At 49.0% G+C, this 10,506-nt stretch overlaps 1 pseudogene across 1 annotated transcript in view; it reads left to right on the forward strand.

Moving 5' to 3' along the window:
* Window positions 1–3,899: 3,899 nt before the first annotated feature.
* The window catches only part of LOC309552161, a 517,672-nt pseudogene continuing 511,065 nt past the window's right edge, over window positions 3,900–10,506 (forward strand). The window contains exon 1 of the transcript XR_014226186.1: window positions 3,900–4,020. The product of XR_014226186.1 is annotated as an uncharacterized misc_RNA (transcript). The remainder of the gene's footprint in view (window positions 4,021–10,506) is intronic.

Consider the following 10,506-nt stretch of genomic DNA (forward strand, 5'->3'; position numbering starts at 1 on the left):
ATTAAAAAATAAATATTTTATTGTACAAATTGTATTATATATATATTGTTTAGTAGGAGACTAAATAAAATATTATAGATATCAGCAGAGAAAATAAGCTAAATATCTCCTGTCATAGTTAAAGCTGACGCATTTCGTGGCCAATGCCACTTCTTCAGGACTTTATTTCAAATTTGACAGTTTCCTTACAATCTTTAATCTACAAATCAAAAACAGAGATCCATACATTGCATAGGTCCATAAATACATGGATGAGTGAGTTGGGGGTGGAGGAACCTGATTGGCCTGCACTGAGTCCTGACCTCAACCCGATAGAACACCTTTGGGATGAATTAGAGTGGAGACTGCAAGCCAGGCCTTCTCGTCCAACACACACACTATATTGTCAAAAGTTTTGGGGCACCTGCCTTTACATGCACATAAAATCATTTGGTGGAGGTAGGATTATGGTGTGGGGTTGTTTTTCAGGGGATGGCCCTGTAGTTCCAGTGGAGGGAACTCTCAAGGCGATAAATATATATATATATATATATATATATATATATATATATATATACATACACACGCACACTATATTGTCAAAAGTATTGGGACGCCTGTCATTACACACACATGAACTTTAATGGCATCCCAGTCTTAGTCCGTAGGGTTCAATATTGAGTTGGCCCACCCTTTGCAGCTATAACAGCTTCAACTCTTCTGGGAAGGCCGTCCACAAGGTTTAGGAGTGTGTCTATGGCAATGTTTGACTGTTCTTCCAGAAGCACATTTGTGAGGTCAGGCACTGATGTTGGAGGAGAAGGCCTGGCTCGCAGTCTCCGCTCTAATTCATCCCAAAGGTGTTCTATCAGGTTGAGGTCAGGACTCTGTGCAGGCCAGTCAAGTTCCACCACCCCAAACTCACTCATCCATGTCTTTATGGACCTTGCTTTGTGCACTGGTCCAAATCATTTTGGTGGAGGGGAGGATTATGGAGTGGGGTTGTTTTTCAGGGGTTGGGCTTGGCCCCTTAGTTCCAGTGAAAGGAACTCTTAAGGCATCAGCATACCAAGACATTTTGGACAATTTCATGCTCCCAACTTTGTGGGAGGAGTTTGGGGATGGCCCCTCCCTGTTCCAACATGACTGCACACCAGTGCACAAAGCAAGGTCCATAAAGACATGGATGAGTGAGTTTGCGGTGGTGGAACTTGACTGTCCTGCATAGAGTCCCGACCTCAACCTGATAGAACAACTTTGGGATGAATTATAGCGGAGACTGAGAGACAGGCCTTCTCATCCAACATCAGTGCCTGTAGTACACAAATATGTCCTGTAGGTGGAGCCAGTATACAGTACAGTGACAGGCTGGGGGTGCAGTACACAGAACTGTCCTGTAGGTGGAGCCAGTATACAGTACAGTGACAGGCTGGGGGTGCAGTACACAGAATTGTCCTGTAGGTGGAGCCAGTATACAGCACAGTGTCAGGCTGGGGGTGCAGTACACAGAACTGTCCTGTAGGTGGAGTCAGTATACAGCACAGTGTCAGGCTGGGGGTGCAGTACACAGAATTGTCCTATAGGTGGAGGCAGTATACAGCACAGTGACAGGCTGGGGGTGCAGTACACAGAATTGTCCTATAGGTGGAGGCAGTATACAGCACAGTGTCAGGCTGGGGGTGCAGTACACAGAATTGTCCTATAGGTGGAGGCAGTATACAGCACAGTGACAGGCTGGGGGTGCAGTACACAGAATTGTCCTATTGGTGGAGGCAGTATACAGCACAGTGACAGGCAGGGGGTGCAGTACACAGAATTGTTCTATAGGTGGAGGCAGTATACAGCACAGTGACAGGCTGGGGGTGCAGTACACAGAATTGTCCTATAGGTGGAGGCAGTATACAGCACAGTGTCAGGCTGGGGGTGCAGTACACAGAACTGTCCTGTAGGTGGAGTCAGTATACAGCACAGTGTCAGGCTGGGGGTGCAGTACACAGAATTGTCCTATAGGTGGAGGCAGTATACAGCACAGTGACAGGCTGGGGGTGCAGTACACAGAATTGTCCTATAGGTGGAGGCAGTATACAGCACAGTGTCAGGCTGGGGGTGCAGTACACAGAATTGTCCTATAGGTGGAGGCAGTATACAGCACAGTGACAGGCTGGGGGTGCAGTACACAGAATTGTCCTATAGGTGGAGGCAGTATACAGCACAGTGTCAGGCTGGGGGTGCAGTACACAGAATTGTCCTGCAGGTGGAGGCAGTATACAGCACAGTGATAGGCTGGGGGTGCAGTACACAGAATTGTCCTGTAGGTGGAGTCAGTATACAGCACAGTGACAGGCAGGGGGTGCAGTACACAGAATTGTTCTATAGGTGGAGGCAGTATACAGCACAGTGACAGGCTGGGGGTGCAGTACACAGAATTGTCCTGTAGGTGGAGTCAGTATACAGCACAGTGACAGGCAGGGGGTGCAGTACACAGAATTGTTCTATAGGTGGAGGCAGTATACAGCACAGTGACAGGCTGGGGGTGCAGTACACAGAATTGTCCTATAGGTGGAGGCAGTATACAGCACAGTGTCAGGCTGGGGGTGCAGTACACAGAATTGTCCTGCAGGTGGAGGCAGTATACAGCACAGTGATAGGCTGGGGGTGCAGTACACAGAATTGTCCTGTAGGTGGAGTCAGTATACAGCACAGTGATAGGCTGGGGGTGTAGTACACAGAATTGTCCTGTAGGTGGAGCCAGTATACAGCACAGTGACAGGCTGGGGGTGCAGTACACAGAATTGTCCTATAGGTGGAGGCAGTATACAGCACAGTGACAGGCTGGGGGTGCAGTACACAGGACTCTCCAGTAGGTGGCGCAGACTCGTGGTACTGGTATCTGTATGATTGAACCTCCATTATCCGCAGTAACAATGGCGGTGTTCTGTTTGTATATATAAATAAAGCTGTTCACCCTGAATATCATTAGGAATAGACGACCTACATAAACGTGAGGGGAACTCTGTGCCTTCGGTAATAACTGGGGACGAGACTCACCTGTGTATATGTGACGTCTTTGCCCTCAGTCAGAATGGCGGACGGGCCCTGTATTCTATATGTGAGATGAACTATTTGCCCTCAGTAATAATGGCGGACGGTCCCTTTATTCTATATGTGAGATGAACTCTTCGCCCTCAGTCAGAATGGCGGACGGGCCCTGTATTATTTATGTGAGATGAACTCTTTGCCCTCAGTCAGAATGGCGGACGGGCCCTGTATTCTATATGTGAGGTGAATTTGTGCCCTCAGTAACAATGGCGGACGGGCCCTGTATTCTATATGTGAGGTGAATTCTTTGCCCTCAGTCAGAATGGCGGGGGCCCTATATTCTGTAATTGAGGTGAGTACTTTGCCCCTCAGTAATAGTGGCGGACGGGTCCTGTGTTCTGAAGGTGAGGTGAATTTATTGCCCTTAGTGATAATGGCGGACGGGTACTGTGTTCTGTATGTGAGGTGAATTCATTGCCCTCAGTGACAATGGCGGACGGGTCCTGTGAGGTGAATTGTTATTTTTTTTTTTTTTTGTTTACAAACTTTTTTATTGAGGATAAATTGGTGGTACAGAAGAAAATTGTGCAACAGTAAAACAGATTTAAGGCATAATATGCTACAGTATGCCCCCAGTAACAATAGCGGACGGTGTTCCGTGAGAACGGGCCCTGTATATGGCAGGAATTGTTTGCCCTCAGTAATAATGGCGGACGAGTCCTGTTTGTGAGGGGGTGTTCCGTTCAGGTGATTGTTTGCCTTCAGTAATAATGGCGGGGGGTGATGTGTCCTATGTGTGAGTAAAGCTCTTTCTTCTCAGTAACAATGGCGGACTGGCCTCGTGTTCTGTATATGAAAGCCGCTCATTGCCCTCAGTAACAATGGCGGTGTGTGTTAGCTGCGCCCTCAGTGACGTAGTTCCGGCCGCGAGGGGTGATTGGAGAGATGGACCGCGCTGAGTTTGAGCGGCAGCGGGAGAGGTTGGCGGAGCGGATCCAGGCGGTGAGTCACGTGGCCGCGCCGGCCAATCACAGGGCCGCTGAGTTTTCTGCATATCAGATAGCTCACTGCACGCTGCATCCTGATTGGCTGAGGGTGACTCCCTCCTCCTGTTCGATATACATCGTATGGAGGAGATCATAGGATGTAGATTGTAATGCACAGGGGGGGGGGGGGGGGGTGATAGGGGGCGGGGCAGTGGGAGATTCTCATTCTCTGCTTACATTTGATCAGCCAGTGTTCAGATGTCATGCTGACTGCACTGCCTGTATCCATGGAGCCTGTAGGGGGGGGTGTTACTCTTGCTAAATTCTCTTTCAGGGAGGAGGGGGGTGTGGATATATATTTTCCTGGATGGGGGTCACCCCCAGAATGCATTGCGGGAGAGAATTTGTTTGAAATCATTGCAAACTTATTAAAAAATCCCATGTGCATAAGTATTCACACCCTTTGCCATGTGCATAAGTATTCACACCCTTTGCCATGACACTCTGAACTGAGCTCAGGTGCATCCTGATCCCGCTGATCATCCCTGAGATGTTTCTACAACTTGATTGGAGTCCACCCGTGGTAAACTCAGTTGATTGGACGTGATTTGGAAAGGCACACACCTGTCTATATAAGGTCCCACAGTGCATGTCAGAGCACAAACCAAGCCACGAAGTCCAAGGAATTGTTTGTAGGCCTCGGAGATGGGGTTGTATGGAGGCACAGATCGGGGGAAGGGTACAGAAAAATGTCTGCAGCACTGAAGGTCCCAATGGGCGCAGTGGCCTCCATCATCCGTAAATGGAAGAAGTGTGGAACCACCAGGACTCTTCCTAGAGCGGGGCCAAACTGAGTGTTTTGAGATAGAAGGGCCTTAGTCAGGGAGGTGACAAGGACCCAGTGATGTATCTTGGCCTAGGCCAACAAGGCCCAGGCCTAGGGCGGCACTTTGCAGGGGGGGCAGCAAATAAAGCTGCACCACGCACGAGAAAAAAAACAGCCGCCTCCCCCACTAAAAAGAGTCCCTGACGGCTTGCGCTACACACTTTTAGTATAGTGCCAGTCTTATAGGGCAAATTGGGCTGGAGGGCAGGGTCCAGGAGGCAAATCAGTCTGGCACCCCCATAAAGTGGTCATACTGCTACCTCCTGGTATGATATGATGGGCACTGCTGAGGCTGACCTTATGGGAACTGATGAGGCTACACCTTATGGGAACTGATGAGGCTACACCTTATGGGAACTGATGAGGCTACACCTTATGGGAACTGATGAGGCTACACCGATGGGCACTGCTGAGGCTGACCTTATGGGAACTGATGAGGCTACACTGATGGGCACTGCTGAGGCTGACCTTATGGGAACTGCTGAGGCTACACTGATGGGCACTGCTGAGGCTGACCTTATGGGAACTGATGAGGCTACACCTTATGGGAACTGATGAGGCTACAACTTATGGGAACTGATGAGGCTACACTGATGGACACTGCTGAGGCTGACCTTATGGGAACTGATGAGGCTGACCTTATGGGAACTGCTGAGGCTACACTGATGGGCACTGCTGAGGCTGACCTTATGGGAACTGATGAGGCTACACCTTATGGGAACTGATGAGGCTACAACTTATGGGAACTGATGAGGCTACACTGATGGACACTGCTGAGGCTGACCTTATGGGAACTGATGAGGCTACACTGATGGGCACTGCTGAGGCTGACCTTATGGGAACTGCTGAGGCTACACTGATGGGCACTGCTGAGGCTGACCTTATGGGAACTGATGAGGCTACACCTTATGGGAACTGATGAGGCTACAACTTATGGGAACTGATGAGGCTACACTGATGGACACTGCTGAGGCTGACCTTATGGGAACTGATGAGGCTACACTGATGGGCACTGCTGAGGCTGACCTTATGGGAACTGATGAGGCTACACCTTATGGGAACTGATGAGGCTACACCTTATGGGAACTGATGAGGCTACATCGAAGGGCACTGCTGAGGCTGACCTAATGGGAACTGATGAGGCTACACTGATGGGCACTGCTGAGGCTGACCTTATGGGAACTGATGAGGCTGCACTGATGGGCACTGCTGAGGCTGACCTTATGGGAACTGATGAGGCTGCACTGATGGGCACTGCTGAGGCTGACCTTATGGGAACCGATGAGGCTACACTGATGGGCACTGCTGAGGCTGACCTTATGGGAACTGATGAGGCTACACTGATTGCTGAGGCTGACCTTATAGGAACTGATGAGGCTACACTGATGGGCACTGCTGAGGCTGACCTTATGGGAACTGCTGAGGCTGACCTTATGGGAACTGCTGAGGCTGACCTTATGGGAACTGATGAGGCTACACTGATTGCTGAGGCTGACCTTATAGGAACTGATGAGGCTACACTGATGGGCACTGCTGAGGCTGACCTTATGGGAACTGATGAGGCTACTCTGATTGCTGAGGCTGACCTTATAGGAACTGATGAGGCTACACTGATGGGCGCTGCTGAGGCTGACCTTATGGGAACTGATGAGGCTACACTGATGGGCACTGCTGAGGCTGACCTTATGGGAACTGATGAGGCTACACTGATGGGCACTGCTGAGGCTACACTGATGGGCACTGATAGACTGTGTTTGTGGTTTACAGATGACAAGGCGGGTCATAAACAGGAAGAGGTGTGGCCTTTACAGGAAGGGGTGGGTCATATTTAAATTAGGGGGTGCACAAGTTTAGTCAGGCCTAGGGCAGCACAAAACCTAAATACACCGCTGCCAAGACCCCGATGGTCACTCTGACAGAGCTTCAGCGTTTCTCTGTGGAGAGAGGAGAACCTTCCAGAAGAACAACCATCTCTGCAGCACTCCACCAATCAGGACTGTATGGGTGTGGCCAGACGGAAGCCACTCCTCAGTAAAAGGCACATGCCACCCACCTGGAGTTTGCCAAAAGGCACCTGAAGGACTCTCAGAACATGAGAAACAAAATCCTCTGGTCTGATGAAACAAAGATTGGACTCTTTGGCCTGAATGGCAAGCGCCATGTCTGGAGGAAACCTCATCAACTGGCCAATACCATCCCTACAGTGAAGCATGGTGGTGGCAGCATCATACTGTGGGGATGTTTTTCAGCGGCAGGAACTGGGAGACCTAGTCAGGATCGAGGGAAAGGTGAATGCAGCAATGCACAGAGACATCCTTGATGAAAACTTCCTCCAGAGCGCTCTGGACCTCAGACTGGGGTGAAGGTTCATCTTCCAACAGGACAACGACCCTAAGTACACAGCCAAATGAGTGGCTACAGGAGACAACTCTGTGAGTGGCCCAGACTTGAACCCGATTGGACATCTCTGGAGAGATCTGAAAATAGCTGCGCACCGACGCTCCTCATCCAACCTGATGGAGCTTGAGAGGTCCTGCAAAGAAGAATGGGAGAAACTGCCCAAAAATAGGTGTGCCAAGCGTGTAGCATCATACTCAGAAATACTGGAGGCTGTAATTGGTGCCAAAGGAGCTTCACCAAAGTATTGAGCAAAGGGTGTGAATACTTATGTACATGGGATTTTTTTTTATTTTTAATATATTTGCAAAGATTTCAAACAAACTTCTCTCACGTTGTCATTATGAGGAATTGTTTGTAGAATTTTGAGGAAAAAAAATCAATTTAATCCATTTTGGAATAAGGCCGTAACATAACAAAATGTGGAAAAAGTGAAGCGCTGTGAATACGTTCCGGATGCGATGTATCTTCTGTATATTATCAGCGTGTGGTGGGTACCTGGGAGGAGGATCCTTACCTGCACTGCATTCATTGGACACTCCAGGCAGAGGCACCAAATATAGAGTGAGGTGGGCGGGACTAGCAGCAAATGGGTCCTATGACATCACACTGCGATGTTCAGCTGCAGATCACTGCGCCTGTCTGGCTGCTGCTCTGGTGAAGTTTGGACCCCCTGACCCCCCTCCTTATCTACTCCCCTGGAAGGAGGACATGGATCAGGGAGGATAGAAATACACCCATTGCAGTGTGCCAACCACACATCCCCCCAGGTGTCACAGATCCCTGTACTGATGACATCATCATTATATCACCACTGTGAGATGGGGTGTGTCAGACCTGAGACAGGGTGTGTCAAATTAGAGAGGGGGGGGGTGTGCCAGACCAGGAAGGGGCATGTCAAATCAGAGAGGGGGGGTGTGCCTAACCAGAAAGAGGCATATCTGAACATTAGGGGGCGTGTCAAACCAAAGAGGGGATTTGCCAGACCAGAAAGGGGCATGTCTGAACAGAGGGGGCGTGTCAAACCAGAGAGGGGTGTGCCGGACCAGAAAGAGGCGTGGCAGACCAGAGAGGCACGTGGCAGACCAGAAAGGGGCATGTCTGAACAGAAAGGGTTGTGTCAGTCCAAAAAGGGGCATGTCTGAACAGAAAGGGGTGTGTCAGCCCAGAAAGGGGCATGTCTGAACAGAAAGGGGTGTGTCAGCCCAGAAAGGGGCATGTCTGAACCCAAAGGGGTGTGTCAGCCCTGAAAGGGGCATGTCTGAGCAGAAAGGGGTGTGTCAGCCCAGAAAGGGGCATGTCTGAACAGAAAGGGGTGTGTCAGCCCAGAAAGGGGCATGTAAAACAAGAGATGGGGCATGTCAGACAAGAGAGGGGTGTGTCAGATCAGAGAGGGGATGTACCACACCAGAAGGGGGTGTGTCAGACCATAAAAGGGCATGTCTGAACAGAGAGATTATGTATCAGACCATAAAGCGGGGGTGTCAAACTATAAAGGGGGCATGTCAGACTAGAGAGGGGGGGGGGGGTGTCAGGCCAGGGATGGGATGAACCACACTAGAATGGGGTGTGTCAGCCCTCTAACAAACCTCTGAGGGCTTCACAGAACAGCTGTATTTATCCTTAGATTAAATTACACACAGGTGGACTCTATTTACCAATTAGGTGACTTCTGAAGGCAATTGGTTCCTCTAGATTTTAGTTAGGGGTATCAGAGTAAAGGGGGGTGAATATAAACGCACGCCACACTTTTCACATATTTATTTGTAAAAAAATTATGAAACCATTTATCATTTTCCTTCCACTTCACAATTATGGCCACTTTGTGTCGGTCTATCACATAAAATCCCAATAAAATATTTACGTTTTTGGTTGTAACATGACAAAATGTGGAAAATTTCAAGGGGTATGAATACTTTTTCATGGCACTGCATTTTTGGGGGAGCACATGACCTCCTGCCATGGCGCACTGCTTGGAATTGGTGACCATTTGCGCAAGGCCTAAGCACATACACTTGACGTGCCGTGTAGGCTTGAAGGACTGACCTCCTTCCATGGTGCACCACTTGGACCTGGTGGCCTTCTGCTAGACCTAAGCACAGTCCCTTGACAATCCTTGTAAGCTCTAAGCATGTGACCAGCAGCAATGGTGCGCTAGTCAGGTCTGGTGGCCATGCGCTAGGCCTAAGCATGGTCACTTGAAGCTCATTGTAAGCTTTTAACTGGTTGCCAACCGCCGCAAGTACATATACTGCGGCGGACAGCCCCGGCCCGGCAAAGTGACGTATGGGTACGTCACTAGCCTGTCACTTCCTTGTGAGCCAATAGCGGGCGAGTGCACGCCGGCGGAGGCGCGCGCCCGCCCCGGCTCGTTTCCTAACAAGTCAGTGCGTGTGACCGGCGGACCCGATGTCCGCCGGTCACTCACGATCGTCCACCGTGAAGGGAGAAAGGCAGGCGGCTAATGTAAAGAAAGCCGCCTGTTATTCTCCCTGTGTAGGAATAGTGATCATACGGTTCTGCTATGTAGGACTGTTGATCACTGTTCCTACACCAGTAGCCACAGCCAATCACAGTTAGAAACACGCCCCTAGGGACACACTTAACCCCTCCTTCCCCAATAAAGTTAACCCCTTCCCTGCCAGTGTCATTTTTACAGTAACAGTGCATATGTATAGCACTGATTACTGTAGTAATGTCACTGGTAACCCCAAAAGTGTCAAAAATATCAGTCAAGGGTCCGATCTGTCCGCCGCAATGTCGCAGTCCCGCTAAAAAAAATCGCAGATCGCCGCCATTACTCGTTAAAAAAAAAAACACCAAAAATGACAAAAATCTTTCCCTTAGTTAGTAAACGCAATAACTTTTGCGCAAACCAATCAAAATACGCTTATTGTGATTTTTTTTTTACCAAAAATATGTAGCAGAAAACAAATTGGCCAAAAACGATAAAAAATTTTGATTTTTTACATTTTTTTGGAGGGAATTTCATATAAAAAAAATGTGAAAAATATTGTTATTTTTTCAAAATTGTCGCTCTTTTTCTGTTTATAGCGCAAAAAGTAAAAATCGCACAGGTGATCAAATACCACCAAAAGAAAGCTCTGTTTGTGGGAAAAAAAGGACGTAAATTTTGTTTGGGTTCAGCGTCGCACGACCGCGCAGTTGTCAGTTAAAGTAACACAGTGCGAATCGCAAAATACGCCCTGGTCAGGAAGG

This window comes from Pelophylax lessonae (assembly GCF_965119305.1).
Source record: "Pelophylax lessonae genome assembly, chromosome: 4".
Classification (NCBI taxonomy): domain Eukaryota; kingdom Metazoa; phylum Chordata; class Amphibia; order Anura; family Ranidae; genus Pelophylax; species Pelophylax lessonae.